The sequence below is a fragment of the Nicotiana tabacum genome, chromosome 23 (genome assembly GCF_000715075.1).
Source record: "Nicotiana tabacum cultivar K326 chromosome 23, ASM71507v2, whole genome shotgun sequence".
In the NCBI taxonomy this organism is placed as follows: Eukaryota; Viridiplantae; Streptophyta; class Magnoliopsida; order Solanales; family Solanaceae; genus Nicotiana; species Nicotiana tabacum.
This window is the reverse complement of record NC_134102.1, coordinates 76,360,923-76,378,632: the sequence shown is the minus strand read 5'-3', so window position 1 is coordinate 76,378,632 and position 17,710 is coordinate 76,360,923.

Sequence of the window (17,710 nt, the reverse complement as noted above, 5' to 3'; positions counted from 1 at the left end):
ATCCATTTTTGGTCCAAATTACTAGGTTGTTTTCTGGTACAAGACAAAGCATTTGTAGAACCAAAATTTTTTTGAGTCAAAAACAAAATCAATCAAACTGACCTCCCACAATAGGCCACAGAATTTTAACATTATCACTCCGATCCTCTTTTTTCATAAATTGTTTTTAACCATAAAATTTGGCCTCATTTTCTCTCCCTATTCTTAGTTCAATAACTTTCAGCTTTCGATTAGTCATTTCATCTTACACCTGTTCTCATAATTTTAAAAATTTCCTACTTTATATCATCGTATTTGTTTATATTGTTGATGTACTTTGTTAAAAAAAATCGTAGTATTTTGTTAATATGATGCATACTGACCTTTTGATAAACTACGTACAAAAAGAAACTGGAGTTTTATAACGCGGTGGATTGATTTTATTTAAAATTATTCTTGGGAAATACTTTCATCAAAAACATAATATTTTTTCTTTTGTTTTTCCCCTATGAGCTTACTCGACTATTCCTCTCTAACTCCTAACCTCACCAACTGCACCAAAAAACTCTTATCCATCCAATACAATTCACTTCCACACACAAAAAAAAAAAAAAAAAGGTATTTTTTCTATAAACACATTTCTAAAAAAGAAAAAAACACTTGCAAGATCTGTCCAAATGCCACCTAAAAGTTTCCCCCAAGATTTACTTAGGGAAGTAACTGCGAGTAGTGCAGTTAAGGTAAGCTTAAGAATAGTAACAAAATCCTAATAATGAGGAGGGTATTTCTCTCCCTCAACCGTTACTTGTGCTTGAAGTTTTTACCCATTCCTTTTTTGTTTCACTGGGTCTGAGGATCTGTAATAGCATGGTACATATTTATTTATTTTTCATATTTATACCAAATTAAAAATTATACCTTAAAAATTATTAGATTGAGAATACATATCACATAACCATGCATATAATGTAGTGAGAAATATTTGCACGAAAAGACATATCTTGTGTTCATTTTTTTAATGTAAAGAGACAAACTTTATAAGAAGAATTTACATAAACCTCCTATATATAAATTTTGCCCTAATCATTTAATTCTTTTTGCTGCTCGTTTTCATAATACAAAACCTCCTCGATCGTATTCCCCAGTTATTTGTTAATGTTTGAATTAATAGCTCAATGTCAAGTTTGTTACGTTGTAAAAAGTGAGGGAGAGAACATGCATCACTGTCAAGTCAAGAATTTTACGCTTCAGTGTTTCACTTATGCATAGGCTTTTTTAGAACTTAGAAGATATAGCCTACCTTTAAGATCTCTCCTCTTTCTATAAGACAGGTAAGAAAAGTCAGAACTCAGAAGGCTAAGCAGTTTGGACAATTTCTGGGGGAAAAAAAGTTGGAAAAATCATTTTTAAAAAAAGAGAAGAAGAAAGATATCATAATTAATACTCCCTCCGTTCAAGTTTATGTGAACCTATTTTCTTTTTTGTCCGTTCCAAAAAGAATGACCCATTTTCTAAATTTGAAAACAATTTAGCTTAAACTTACAATTCTACCCTTAATGAGAAGTTTTTATAACCACACAAATACTCTGGACCCCTTTTTGATTTGTTTAGGACCACAAATTTCAAAAGTCTTCATTTTTTCTTAAACTTCGAGTCCAGTCAAACATGTTTACATAAATTGAAACGGAGGGAGTATATAATACAAAAGATTTATGAGTGTTTTGTGACTAGAAGAAATAACTTTATGTGCAAAACGTTTTCAATCACTTCTTAAACGTATTTTTGAAAGGAAAAAAAAAAAAACTTTCTAGTGAATGCTTACACACGTTATAGGGAAGTTTTATTCTATAACTTACACAGAAAAAGAAGAGCATCTAACGAACCCCAACCTCCCACTAGTTCTCTGGTTTACTAGTTATACCATCTTTAGTAATATAATTGACTAGTGTAACCAGCTAGGTTTATTTCCCTTCTCTATACTTATTTGTTAGTAATAATAAAACACACCAAATCTCCTATAATAAGAAAATTATTCGACGACTAATTATACTGGTGGGTTGCTCTAATGGTGAGCACCCTCTGTTTAACCAAAGAATTAGATTCTCAGTCAAAGCATATTTTTAGAAATACTCGGGTTACTGATAATCAAGAAATTCAATATTCTCTCAAAAAATAAGAAAAGAAATCGTAATCAATTATGGCAAAGTAATCAGTAGAAAGCACAAGAAAGTAATTATATTCCAATGTTTATCAGAACATGTCTTTACAAGTGAAATTCCCTTCCCGTATATAGGAATTTACAAATATAACGTTTCTTCCCTTTTATGACAGAATCATTATGAGCATTAATGACATTAATGAAAACGTTATAATTGGCAACCGTAAGTGTTCATGAAGATTCTGTAACTGTTTCGATTCTTCTTCCACTTTAATTTGAGGTTCATGAATCTTCCCTCTTTACTGTCTTGATTCATCCTGCCTGTGTCTCTTTACTGAATAATTTAGGCTCGGACAACCGTACATGTTCGTCTCGTGAGTGATTTGCTCGTGCCTGTTGTAAATTGTGACTCTTTTAATGCGATACTCCAGTTGTCATCTTCTTAGTAATCCACGTATCTTACCCTGTCATCTTCATATTATTTCAGGTGTAATACTTATTTTTTATCAATACAGATAGTCCCCCCACTTGCTGAATATTCTGCAATGGTATATTTGGGAAGTGGCACATATTTATGGCGGGAATGTTTTGTCGTTGTTTCCCATACTTCATTGCATCTTCTTCAGAACCATCGCTTCGTATGTCACTTCCATTTAATGTATGTGCTATGTGGCCTTCGTCGATTGGGTCTACGATTCTTCATCGATTTTAAAGGCTTTCTTGTGGCTGCATCATTCAATTTTAGTTTCACAAAACCTTCAATCTATAGCGTTCTTCTTCTTTAATCATTTTTGTTCTTCAGCACACATTATTTTCTCATATAACCATGTCTTCATCAAACCCCGATCCTCGCAAAATAGTAATTGTAGATGAACTTCCCTTTTCAACTGCTCCTGTTAGGAGTAGAAGAGGTTATAGATTACGCAGTTTAGGATCTATATCCAATCGTGGTTCTACTTCTCAAACTAACGTTGCTACCCCTTCTTCTTTTATAACTAGGGCTTCTTCAACTCATAGATCTTCTGCCAGAAATAAGGATTCGAGTGAACCTATTCGAGAACCAACTGTTGATGAAATTATTCCTGCAGAATTTTCTTTCACTACTGATCGTGAATCAATTAGAAATCAAGTTACTTCTATCACCTCCTATGATCGTGCTGATGTTTACCCTTCCCAGATTACTGAGGGTTTGATTTCTCTTGTGCGAAGAGAATGCCATTGGAAATTTGACTTTCCAATTTTAGTTCCTTGTCCAAACCAAAGGATTACTTCGTTTCTATCACGACCCAAAATCTAACCATGGTCGTGATGGTGCCTATCGTGTTACAAGGCAAGCCTATTTCCCAAAATATTACTACTAAATCGATTATAAGAATTTAATAAAACATTTCCAACATTTGAATTTTTCATAAACTAAATCAACTCTAAATATAATTATAGAAAATACAGAAAGGAGCCCCAAATATCGGGGTGTCACTAAGTCATGAACGTTTAAAACTATGAACTAAGATATATAAACTGTCTAATTGTCCAAAAGAAGAAATGACAAAAGGAGTAACAAGGTCATGCGGACGCTAGTAGCTACCTTGCAGTCTCTAAATATAGACGGCCTGAACTCAACGATCGCCGCGCTCTAACTCACCTGAATATGCACATAAAGTGCAGGGTGTAGTATGAGTACAACCGACTCAGTAATAACAGAAATAACTAAGGAACTGAGTAGTAGTGACGAGCTAAGCAAAACAGTCCAATTATTTATTTTCACAATTTACAATAAACACGAATAAACAGGTAAATTCCATAAAACCAACAAATGCCACAAAGAAATTAACAGGTAAATACAGCCACAGCAAAAATAAATGCAACCTCACAGCAATGTCACTCTATCACTCAGCACTCGGCACTCAATACACTCAACACGCAATAGGTACCTACGCTCACTGGGGGTGTGTACAGACTCCGGAGGGGCTCCTAAAACCCAAGCGCTAAGCACGGACAACTCACGTGCCATAATATCAATCCCTGGATCTGCACGGTCAACTCACGTGCTACGCAGATAACTCACGCGCTATGGTATAAATACCTGGATCCGCATGGACAATTCACATGCTGCACGGACAACTCACATGCCTCAATCAAATACCTCACAACAAGCCCTCGGCCTCACTCAGTCATGTACCTCTCTAGCCTCACCAACATCAACAAATAAGGGAAACACAACCCACATTAAGTATCGCAACATATCAACAAAATAATAGGGACTGAGGTAAATATGTACAATAATATCTATGACTAAGTGCAAATAATGTGAGCATGAATAAAGCCTAAGCATGATCTCTAACATGAAAGCAAACAAGTTCAACAACAAATAAATACATAACCACAGATAATAGCTATTAGGCCTCACAGCCTCACGTGACGGACCAAGTCTCAATCCCTCGTGGTGCACACCCACATGCCCGTCACCTAGCGTGGGTATCACTTCCAAACAATCACGTGATGTCAAATCTCCAAGTTTATACCCTCAGAGCCAGAGTTAAAACGGTTACTTACCTTAACAGCGAAAACTCCTACTCCGGGATATCCTCGTCTCTGGATTCGGTCTCCAAAAGCTCCGAATCTATCCATAATCAGAATAATACTATCAACATAGGCTAAAGAATCGAATTCCAACGGAAAAACTACATAAATAAGTCAAAATCCAAAATCGGCCAAAACCCGACCCCAGGCCCACATCTCGAAATCAGTCAAAAATGGTAGAAATAACAAACCTCGTTCTCACCCAAGTCTAACCATATAAAATTTGTCAAAATCAGACTTCGTTTGGTCCCTCAAATCCTCACTTAAAACTCTCCAAAACTCAAACCCTAACTCCCTCAATTTCACCCTAAACCCCTACTAATTTCATGGCAAATCAGTGGAAAAACATCATAAACGCATGTAAATAAACCCAAGCAACTTACCTCACTGATGTCTCGTGATTCTCCCTTGAAAAACACTGCCCCAAAGCTCAAAACCGTTCAACAATGGTGGAAAAGGGGCAAATATTCGCTAAGGGTTACTTTTATAGGTTCTGCCCAGGCTTTTCGCACTTGCGGACTATTTCCCGTTTCTGCGTACCCGCACCTGCGAAAAATCCATAGCAGGTGCAGAACTCACTTAAGAGTACAGGTTTCGCATCTACGGCCCAGGTTTTGCACCTGCGGGCTCGCAGATGCGACCTCCAACTCGCACTTGCGCATCCTGCATAGACCAGCACTTTCCGCTCCTGCTGACTTCCCTTGCACACTAGCGACCTCGCACCTGTGACTTCTCCTTCCGCAGGTGCAGATATAGCAATAGTGGGCAGCTTCAGCTGCATTTTCCAACTTCGACAAATCCGTTAACCACCCGAAATCACCCCGAGGACCTCGGGACCTCAACCAAAAATACAAACAAGCCATATATCAACATACAAACCTAGTCGAGCCTTCGAATCACTCAAAACAATACCAAAATACCATTTCCACCTCGGATTCAAGCCTAAGAACTTCTAAACTTCCAAAATTTGCCAACGACACCAAAACCTATCAAACCACGTCTAAATGACCTCAAATTTTTCACACACATCAAAAATGACACTACAAACCTATTCCAACTTCCGGAATTTCATTCCGACCCCGATATCAAATTTTCCACTACCGACCAAAAAGCGCCAATTTTCCAATCTCGCCAATTCAAGCCTAATTCTACCACAGACCTCCAAATCACATTCCGGACACACTCCTATGTCTAAAATCACCCAACGAGCTAACTGAATCATAAAAATTCACATCCGAATTCGTTTACTCATAAGTCAACTTCCGATTGACTTTTCTAACTTAACTTTCTAACTAAGAGACTAAGTGTTCATTTCACTCCAAAACTACTCTGGACCCAAACCTACAAATTCGATGCAACTCAACACAGCCGAACAACACATAAAGAAGCAGAAATGGGGAAAACTGGGCTACAACTCTCGAAACGACCGATCGGGTCGTTACAGTTTCAAGCTGGTTATTCTTTCGTTTACACATATCCTTTTACGTTAGGTTTTAGACCACCTATTGACCCAACCATCATAGAATTTTGCCGTTTCTTTAACTTTTGCTTAGGACGGATTGGTCCTATTGTATGGAGAGTTGTTGCATGTTTAAGATACCTGGCTAATTCGGCTTTTTTACCCTTCACCTTTCAACACTTGCTTCATCTTTATTCCCCTAAGTTGTTTTGTTCAGGGGGTGTTTACTCTCGTGTCTAGGAGTAAAAGGGTTTTGGTTAGCCCTGAAGATGATAAAAATCATGGTTGGTATGCCCATTTTGTTGCTGCTCCCACAAGTGATTTAGTGGGTGAAGGGAACATGTCTTTTCCAGAAATATGGAACTTTGCACGTAAGTTTGTTTTTAGATATCTTTCTTCTCATTAATGAAGGAAGAAGAAACTTACGGTCCCGTGGCTGTTTTTTTTTCTTTTTAGCAACCATGGAAGTTGTTGAAGAAATACCAGACTTCCGTGCTTAGGTAGAAACATTGTTGTCGGTTGCTCCTATGGAAGGAAGGTCTTGGAAATACCTTTCTCATAGGTTTGGTTGGAAAGTTAAAACTCATGGTATACTCCCCTCTAACTTTCTACCTTTCTTTCATATTTATTTGGATATTTTCTAACTTCTTCTTTTTCTAGGATTTCCCATAGCGTCGCATCTATTACTTCATCAAGACTTTCTTTGTCCATGACTCAAGAGATGATTTTGAGTTATTCATCAAAGAGAAAAGCAGAGATAGCTGATATTTCTGAGGGTGAAGAGGAATGAAAGGAGGGATCTTTAGTGCGTAAGCCTCGGTCTAGGAGACGCATTATTTTGGATGATGAAGCCACTCCTCTTCCAAGTTCAGCTCCCGTGAATGAGCCCGAAAGTGCCACTTTGGTGAGCTCTGATGAAGATATGATTGTTGCACCTCGTAAATCTACAGAGCAATTGTTTTCCCATGGGTTTGATAATGAAGATTTTGGCCTAGTTTCTGATGAAGCACCCCTTGCCTCCTTTCCAGTGTCTGTTCCTATTGGTTCTCAGTTTCCCGGGCCTGTTGTTGTTGCCACTTCTCCTCCCGTGGCTATTTTTACTTCCTCAACTATCCCTATTGCTACCACTTCTCATGTTGAAGTTGGTTCTTCCAGTAGCAGTAGGAAGATGAAAAAGGTTACCATTGAAGTCCCCGAGGATGGTAATCTTTTGAAAAAGTCTGGCGAAGCTGATGTATGGCTAAAACCGCTGATTGGCCCAGTTGAGAAATCTAAATTGGAAAACCACAGCTTTTTGATACGGATGAATGACATTGTCCATTAATCTTTAACGGTATAAGACTTAGCTTTTTATTTTGTATGTGGTTTACTTATCTTTGTTTGATAATCACTTCTTCCCTTTCTTTTGTAGATCAACCTAATTGGCACAGAGCTGATGAAGAGAATTGTCGATACTGAGCAGTTAGTCAACGACTATCATACGGAAGCGGACAATTGGAAAGAACAAAAGGCCTTCAGTTAGAAAAAGAAGTTTTAGATGAGGAGAAGTATACATTGGAACAACAAGTGAAAATGATGGCAGCAGAATTGGCGATTGAAAAAGCCTCTTCCATTCAAGGGGGCAAGGATAAAGACCTCCTTGCATCTTTATTTGCCGAGCAACTTTCTAAAGCTACTGAGGAAATTAGGGGTATGAAAGAACTGCTTAATTAGAAGGAAGTCTATGCTGGGGAGCTTGTTCAAACGCTCAATGTGGCTCAAGAAGACGTCCGTGCATCTTCTTACAAGATCCAGTTCTTATAGAGATCACTCACCCCTTTACAAACTTCTTATGATGTTGCTTTAACTGAAAAAGCAGAGTTGGAGGCCGAAGTTGAGCAATGGGAGAGGGATTAAGAGGCCCTTGAGGATAAATCAACTCTTGATGTAATATGGGTTTTATTGAATACGCGCCTCGAGACTTTGATGGAGGCTAACCAGGATAGTTTTGACTTGACTGTTGAGATTGCAAAAACTAAGGAAACCATAAAAAAGACTCAGCGGAGTCAAAACTTTTCTTCACCTGAGGTCGGCCTTCCCGAGGGTGATGAACTTACTCCTGGTGAAGTTAGTGTTCAAATCTCTCCTGCTCAAGTCGAACCTTCTGTTGCTGTTGATGATGCCATCTTGACTTCTCCCGCTGCTGATAGTACTACTTAAGAATCTGCCCCATAGTGAACTTGTGTCTCGAAAGTTTATTGTGTTTGTTTTTTGTGGAATGGTTGGCAAGCCTTACCCCTGATCCATTTTGGGGTTTAATATCAAATACTTTGGTTTGAACTAAGTTTATACTTAGTTTTAACCAGGTTTATATAATATTTTATTTTGAGTTTCTGTTCTACTCTTATAATATTTCATTTTGAGTTTCTGTTCTACTCTGCATTTAAAAATGCTTCAATACTCCGTGGCTTTTTGAACAAGCACGAATTATAAAGGAGGGCCCTTTTATAAACGACACTTAATGAAGAAGACTTCTCAACTTCATAATGGTGTAAACATACGAAAGAAAAAATAGAAACACACACATTTCTTTGAATAACTTTGAGGAAGTTTTGTATCATTCAAACTTTCAAACTGTATAATACTTTACATGTATTCAAGTATCATCTATAACTCTTTCATAACCATTTTCTTTACAACAGATTTTATAAAATTCAAGGGAATATCTTGCAACCCATGACTAAATATTGCCTTTGACGTAAACATTCGTAAGATTTTGGAATTTACATCCACAAGTGTATTCTTCATAGGTTTTTGAATCAAGCTTGCATTTTTGGCTCTTGATTTTGCTCTTAACTTTCGATTTGTTGGGTAGATCATAGGCTTGACTTGAATTCTGACTTTTCCAGTCTTCTTTGCCTTCCTTATATGTATATATATAGTCCCCCAAGTGTTTGAGCTTTGAAGTATGAAATCTCGATCACTTGATTATTCCTTCCATGTGGTCCATTTCCTGAAAAGGAAAAATATCGAGCATTTGATTATTCCTTCCATGTGGTCCATTTCCTGAAAAGGAAAAACATATGGGACTCGGAGGTATATATAATTTAGATGATGACTGCTTAACCCTTTATATTTTAATCAGAAAGGCTGCAACCCTAGACCGGGAATAATGTTGCTTCCGCGTGTCCTTCAGGTCTAATATCATCATTTAGTGTGGGTTAGCTTTTTGCCTATCATCTAAAATTATTAGTATAATTTTAACTGTACAAAATAAAAATCGTAATTGAACGATACCTGACCGTGGGTATTTTTTTTGCTTAGAAATAATATTTCTTTAAATGAACAGCATTCGAACTCGAGGGTTTAACTTTACCATCCATGGTTTCTAACTCGTAGGCACATTTTCGAGCAATACCTCGAACTTTATAGGGTCCTTCCCAATTTGGATTTAAGTTTCCTGCTCCAGTTGTTTTCGTTGATTGAAAAACCTTTTTAAGAACGAAGTCCCCAATTTTGAAGTACCTGGGGTGAGCGTTTCTATTGTAGTATCGTTCTATGATTTTCTTTTGTGCTGTCGTTCGTATTAGAGCTGTTTCTCTTCTTTGTTCGAGTAAGTCCAAGTTGTTCTTAATTCCTCATCGTTCGATTCTTCCGTTGCCAATGTGAATCTCGTGCTTGGTTCTCCTAATTCAACTGGGATTAACGCTTCTGAACCGTACACAAGCGAAAATGGAGTTTCTCCCGTAGCTATTTTTGTTGTGGTTCTATTAGCCCATAATACTCCTGGTAATTCTTCAGGCCAATTCCCTTTTGATTTTTCTAGTCTATTCTTCAAATTATTGATGATAATCTTATTTGTTGACTCAACTAGTCTATTTGCCACGGGATGGTAAGGTGAAGAGGTTATTCGTTTGATTTGCCAACTTTGAAAGAACTCCGTGATTTTCAAGCCTATAAATTGTGGGCCATTATCACATACGATTTCTTTTAGAACTCCAAACCGGCATATGATGTTTTGCCAAATGAAGTCTTTCACCTCTTTTTCTCGTACCTGTTTGAAAGCTCTTGCTTCTACCCATTTTGAAAAGTAACTTGTTAACACTAATAGGAAACGTACCTTACCTTTAGCTTGTGGTAAAGGACCTACTATATCCATTCCCCATTTCATAAATGGCCACGGAAAAATAACTGTATGTAATAACTCTGCAGGTCGATGCATATTATTGGCATATCGTTGGCACTTATCACACTTGGCTACAAAATGTTCTGCATCTTCTTCCATTTTAGGCCAGTAGTATCCTACCCTGATTAGTGTTTTAACTAAAGATCTTCCACCTGCGTAATTTCCGCAATGTCCTTCATATATTTCCCTCATCACGTACTCTGTTTGATTGGGTCCAAGGCACCTTGCTAAAGGACCGCCAAATATTTTTCGATTTAAATTGTCTCGAATTAGGAAGTAACGAGCAGCTTTCCGTCGAAGCATTTGAGATTCTTTCTTGCCTTCTGGTACGATCTCGTATTGCAAAAAAATAACAATCTCGTTTCTCCAATCTTAGGTTAAATTATTAAAGCTTACCTCGTGTTTATCCTAGTCAAGTGATGAATGAAATAAATGGATTACAATAGCATTTTCCTCACTCGTTACTTCTGTAACTGAAGCAAGGTTAGCCAACGCATCTGCTTCTGCGTTTTTTCTTCCCTGGGTATTTGCATGATCTTCCATGATTGGAATTGCCTGACCAGTTCTTGTGCCTTTTCCAAGTATTGTTGCATTTGTGGCTCTCTAGCAGTGTAAGTCCCATGCATCTAATTGACAACCAGTTGAGAGTCACTTTTAATCATGATTTTCTCTATGGAGAGTTCTCGTGCTAGTTCCAAACCTGCAATTACAGCTTCATACTCTTAATTCATTGTTAGTAATTGGGTAACATTTATTTGTTTGTCTTATACTTTCACCTAAGGGTGGGATTAAGACAATACCTAAACCGACTCCTTTGATATTTTAAGAGCCTTTAGTAAATAATGTCCATGTACCTAGATTAGCTCCAGTAAAAAAATTTAATTCCTTTTCTACTTTAGGAATTATTTTTGTATTAAATCTGCGACGAAATCTGCTAATACCTGAGACTTTATTGCTATTTGAGGTTGATAAATAATGTCATATTCACTTAGTTCTATTGCCCACTTGGCTAGTCTTCCTGACAATTCTTATTTATGTAAAATATTCCTTAACGGATATGCAGTTACTACGGAGATAAGATGGCATTGAAAATATGGTCTCAAGTTCCTAGCTGCCATGATTAATGTTAAAGCTAGTTTTTCTAGATGATGATATCTAGTTTCATCATCCAATAAAGACTTGCTAACATAATAAATAGGAGATTTTTTACCTTTGTCCTCCCTTCCTAAAACTGCACTTACAGCTACTTCTGCAACTGCAAGATATACAAGTAGTCTTTCTTTATCCCCTGGTTTAGACAGTAGGGGAGGATTTGTTAAGTGTGACTTCAAATCTTTGAGGGCTTGCTGGCATTCCTGTTTAACCAAAGAATTAAATTCTCAGTCAAAGCTTATTTTTAGAAATACTCGGGTTACTGATAATCAATAAATTCAATATTCTTTCAAAAATAAGAAAAGAAATCATAATCAATTATAGCAAAGTAATCAGTAGAAAGCACAAGAAAGTAATTATATTCCAATGTTTATCAGAACGTGTCTTTACAAGTGAAATTTCCTTATCGTATATAGGAATTTACAAATATAATATTTCTTCCCTTTTATGATAGAATCATTATGGGCATTAATGACATTAATGAAAACGTTATAATTGGCAACCGTAACTGTTCATGAAGATTCTGTAGCTGTTTCGATTCTTCTTCCACATTAATTTGAGTTTCATGAATCTTCCCTCTTTACTGTCTTGATTCATCCTGCTTGTGTCTCTTTACTGAATAATTTAGGCTCGGACAACCGCATATGTTCGTCTCGTGAGTGATTTTCTTATGCCTGTTGTAAATCGTGACTCTTTTAATGTGATACTCTAGTTGTCATATTCTTAGTAATCCACGTATCTTACCCTGTCATACTCATATTATTCCACGTGTAATACTTATTTTTTTACGAATACAGATAGTCCCCCCACTTGCCGAATATTCTGCAATGGTATATTTGGGAAGTGGCACGTATTTATGGCGGGAATATTTTGCCACCGTTTGCCATACATCATTGCATCTTCTTCAGAACCATCGCTTCGCATGTCACTTACATTTAACGTATATGCTACGTGGCCTTCGTCGATTGGGTCTACGATTCTTCAGCGATTTTTAAGGCTTTCTTGCGGCTGCATCATTCACTTTTAGTTTCACAAAACCTTCAATCTATAGAGTTCTTCTTCTTTAATCATTTTTTGTTCTTCAGCACACATTATTTTCTCATATAACCATGTCTTCATCAAACCCTGATCCTCGCAAAGTAGTAATTGCAGATGAACTTCCCATTTTAACTGCTCCTATTAGGAGTAGAGGAGGCGGTAGATTACGCAGTTTAGGATCTATATCCAATCGTGGTTCTACTTCTCAAACTAACGTTGCTACCCCTTATTCTTCTAGAACTAGGGCTTCTTCAACTCATAGATCTTCTGCCAGAAATAAGGATTCGAGTGAACCTATTCGAGAACCAATTGTTGATGAATTTTTCCCTGCAGACTTTTCTTTCTCTACTGATCGTGAATCAATTAGAAATCAAGTTATTTCTGTGACCTCCCATGATCGTGATGATGTTTACCCTTCTCAGATTACTGAGGGTTTGATTTCTCTTGTGCGAAGAGAATGCCATTGAAAATTTGACTTTCCAATTTTAGTTCCTGGTCCAAACCAAAGGATTACTTCGTTTCAAGCTGGTTATTCTTTCGTTTACACATATTCTTTTACGTTGGGTTTTAGACAACCTATTGATCCAGCCATCACAGAATTTTTCCGTTTCTTTAACGTTTACTTAGGATAGATTGGTCCTATTGTATGGAGAGTTGTTGAATGTTTAAGATACCTGGCTAATTCGGCCTCTTTACCCTTCACCTTTCAACACTTGCTTCATCTTTATTCTCCTAAGTTGTTTCGTTCAGGGGTGTTTACTCTCGTGGCTAGGAGTAAAAGGGTTTTGGTTAGCCCTAAAGATGATAAAGATCGTGGCTGGTATGTCCGTTTTGTTGTTGCTCCCACAAGTGATTTAGTGGGTGAAGAGAATATGATTTTCCCAGAAAAATGGAACTTTGCACGTAAGCTATTTTTTAGATATCTTTCTTCTCTTTTATGAAGGAAGAAGAAACTTACGATCATGTGGCTGTTTATTTTTCTTTTTTGAAACCTTGGAAGTTGTTGAAGAAATACCAGACTTCCGTGCTTAGGTAAAATAACTGTTGTCGATTGCTCATATGGAAGGAAGGTCTTGGAAATACCTTTCTCGTAGGTTTAGTTGGAAAGTTAAAACTCATGGTATGCTCCCCTCTAACTTTTTACATTTCTTTCATATTTATTTGGAGATTTTCTAACTTCTTCTTTTGCTAGGATTTCCCATACGGGGTGTTAGCGCCGCGTCTATTACTTCATCAAGACTTTCTTTGTCCATGGCTCAAGATATGATTTTGAGTTCTTCATCAAAGAGAAAAGTAGAGAGATATCATATTTCTGAGGGTGAAGAGGAACGAGATGAGGGCTGTTTAGTGTGGAAGCCTCAGGCTAGGAGACGTGTTGTTTCGGATGATGAAGCCACTCCTTATCCAAGTTCAGTTCCCGTGAATTAGCCCGAAAGTGCCATTTTTACTTCCTCCCGTGGCTATTTTTACTTCCTCAACTATCCCTATTGCTACCACTTCTCATGTTGAAGTTGGTTCTTCCAGTAGCAGTAGGAAGATGAAAAAAGTTACCATTGAAGTCCCCGAGGATGGTAATCTTTTGAAAAAGTCTGACAAGTTGATCTATGGCTAAAACCGCTGATTGTCTCAGTTGAGAAGTCTAAATTGGGAAACCACGGCTCTTTTACATGGATGAATGACATTTTCCATTCATATTTAAAGGTATAAGCCTTAGCTTTTTATTTTGCATGTGGTTTCTTTATCTTTGTTTGATAATCACTTCTTCCCTTTCTTTTGTAGATCAGCCTAATATGCACAGAGGTGATGAAGAGACTTGTCCATACTGAGCAGTTAGTCAACGACTATCATACGGAATCAAACAACTGGAAAGAACAATTTGAAGGCCTTCAGTTAGAAAAAGAAGTTTTAGAAGAGGAGAAGTGTGCTTTGGAACATCAAGTGAAAATGATGGCAGCAGAATTGGCAATTGAAAAAGCCTCTTCCAGTCAAGTGGGAAAGGATAAAGACTTCCTTGAATCTTCATTTACCGAGCAGCTTTCTAAAGATACGGAGGAAATTAGGGGTTTGAAAGAACTGCTTAATTAGAAGAAAGTCGATGCCGGGGAGCTTGTTCAAACGCTCACTCAGGCTCAAGAAGACCTTCGTGCATCTTCTAACAAGATCTAGTTCTTATAGAGATCACTCGTCCCTTTACAAACTTCTTGTGATGCTGCTTTAACTGAAAAAGCAGAGTTGGAGGCTGAAGTTGAGCAATGGGAGAGGGATTATGAGGCCCTTGAGGATAAATCAACTCTTGATGTAATCTGGTCTTTCTTGAATACGCGCCTCGAGACTTTGATGGAGGCTAACCAGGATGGTTTTGACTTGACTGCTGAGATTGCAAAAACTAAGGAAACCATAAAAAAGACTCAACAGAGTCAAAACTTTTATTCACCTGAGGTCGGCCTTCCCGAGGGTGATGAACTTACTCCTGGTGAAGTTAGTATTCAATTCTCTCCTGCTCAAGTCGAACCTTCTGCTGCTGATGATGATGTCATCTTGACTTCTCCCGCTGCTGATAGTACTACTTTAAAATCTGCCCTGTAGTGAACTTGTGTTTGGAAAGTTTATTGTGTTTTATTTATTTATTTGTGGAATGGTTGGCAAACCTTACCCCTGATCCATTTTGGGGTTTAAAATCAAATACATTGGTTTGATCTAAGTTTATACTTAGTTTTAACCGGGTTTATATAATATTTTATTTTGAGTTTCTGTTCTACTCTTATAATATTTTATTTTGAGTTTCTGTTCTACTCTGCATTTAAAAATGCTTCAATACTCCGTGGCTTTTTGAACAGGCACGAATTATAAAAGAGGGCCTTTTTATAAACGACACTTAATGAAGAAGACGTCTCAACTTCATAATGGTGTAAACATACGAAAGAAGAAAAAGGAACACACACATTTCTTTGAATAACTTTGAGGAAGTTTTGTATCATTCAAACTTTCAAATTGTATAATACTTTACATGTATTAAAGTATCATCTATAACTCTTTCGTAACCGTTTTCTTTACAACAGATTTTATAAAATTCAAGGGAATATCTTGCAACCAATGACTAAATATTGCCTTTGACCTAAACATTCGTAAGATTTTGGAATTTACATCCACGAGTGTATTCTTCATAGGTTTTTGAATCAGGCTTGCGTTTTTGGGTCTTGATTTTGCTCTTAACATTCGATTTGTTGGGTAGATCATAGGCTTGACTTGAATTCTGACTTTTCCAGTCTTCTTTGTCGTCCTTATATATATAGTCCCCCAAGTGTTTGAGCTTTAAAGTATAAAATCTCGAGCACTTGATTATTCCTTCCATGTGGTCCATTTCCTGAAAAGGAAAAACATATGGGACTCGGAGGTATATATAATTTAGATGATGACTGCTTAACCCTTTATATTTTAATCAGAAAGGCTGCAACCCTAGACCGGGAATAATGTTGCTTCCGCGTGTCCTTCAGGTCTAATATCATCATTTAGTGTGGGTTAGCTTTTTGCCTATCATCTAAAATTATTAGTATAATTTTAACTGTACAAAATAAAAATCGTACTTGAACGGTACCTGACCATGGGTATTTCTTTTGCTCATAAATAGTATTTCTTTAAATGAACAGCATTCAAACTCGAGGGTAAAACTTTGCCATCCATGGTGAGACTTTCTATTGCAGTATTTCTTAGAACGAAGTCCCCAATTTTGAAGTACCTGAGGTGAGCGTTTCTATTGTAGTGTCGTTCTATGATTTTCTTTTGTGCTGCCATTCGTATTAGAGCTGCTTCTCTTCTTTGTTCGAGTAAGTCCAAGTTTGTTCTTAACTCCTCATCGTTCGATTCTTTCGTTGCCAATGTGAATCTCATGCTTGGTTCTCCTATTTCAACTGGGATTAAAGCTTCTGAACTGTACACAAACGAAAATGGAGTTTCTCCCGTAGCTGTTTTTGCTGTGGTTCTATGAGCCCATAATACTCCTGGTAATTCTTCAGGCCAATTCCTTTTTGATTTTTCTAGTCTCTTCTTCAAATTATTGATGATAATCTTATTTGTTGACTCAACTTGTCCATTTACCACGGGATGGTAAGGTGAAGAGGTTATTCATTTGATTTTCCAACTTTGAAAGAACTCCGTGATTTTCGAGCCAATAAATTGTGGGCCATTATCACATACGATTTCTTTTGGAACTCCAAACCGGCATATGATGTTCCTCCAAATTAAGTCTTTCACCTCCTTTTTCTCGTACATGTTTGAAAGCTCATGCCTCTACCCATTTTAAAAAGTAATTTGTTAATACTAATAGGAACCGTACCTTACCTTTAGCTTGTGGTAAAGGACCTACTATATCTATTCCCCATTTCATAAATGGCCACTGGGAAATAACTGTATGTAATAACTCTGCAGGTCGATGCATATTGTTGGCATATCGTTGGCACTTATCACACTTGGCTACAAAATGTTCCTCATCTTCTTCTATTTTAGGCCAGTAGTATCCTGCCCCGATAAGTGTTTTAACTAAAGATCTTCTACCTGCGTGATTTCCGTAATGTCCTTCATGTATTTCCCTCATCACGTACTCTGTTTGATTGGGTCCAAGGCACCTTGCTAAAGGACCGCCAAACATTTTTCGATATAAATTGTCTCGAATTAGGCAGTAACGAGAAGCTTTCCGTTGAAGCATTTGAGATTCTTTCTTTCCTTTAGGTACGATCACGTACTGCAAAAAATTAACAATCTCGTTTCTCCAATCCTAGGTTAAATTATTAAAGCTTACCTCATGTTTATCCTGGTCAAGTGTTGAATAAAATAAATGGATTACAATAGAATTTTCCTCACTCATTACTTCTGCAACTGAAGCAAGGTTAGCCAACACGTCTGCTTCTGCGTTTTCTTCTCTGGGTATATGCACGATCTTCCATGATTGGAATTGCCTGATCAGTTCTCATGCCTTTTCCAAGTATTGTTGCATTCGTGGCTCTCTAGCAGTGTAAGTCCCCTGCATCTAATTGACTACCAGTTGAGAGTCACTTTTAATCATGATTTTCTCTATGGAGAGTTCTCGTGCTATTCCAAACCTGCAATTACAGCTTCATACTCTGCTTCATTGTTAGTAATTGGGTAACATTTAATTGCTTGTCTTATACTTTCACCTGAGGGT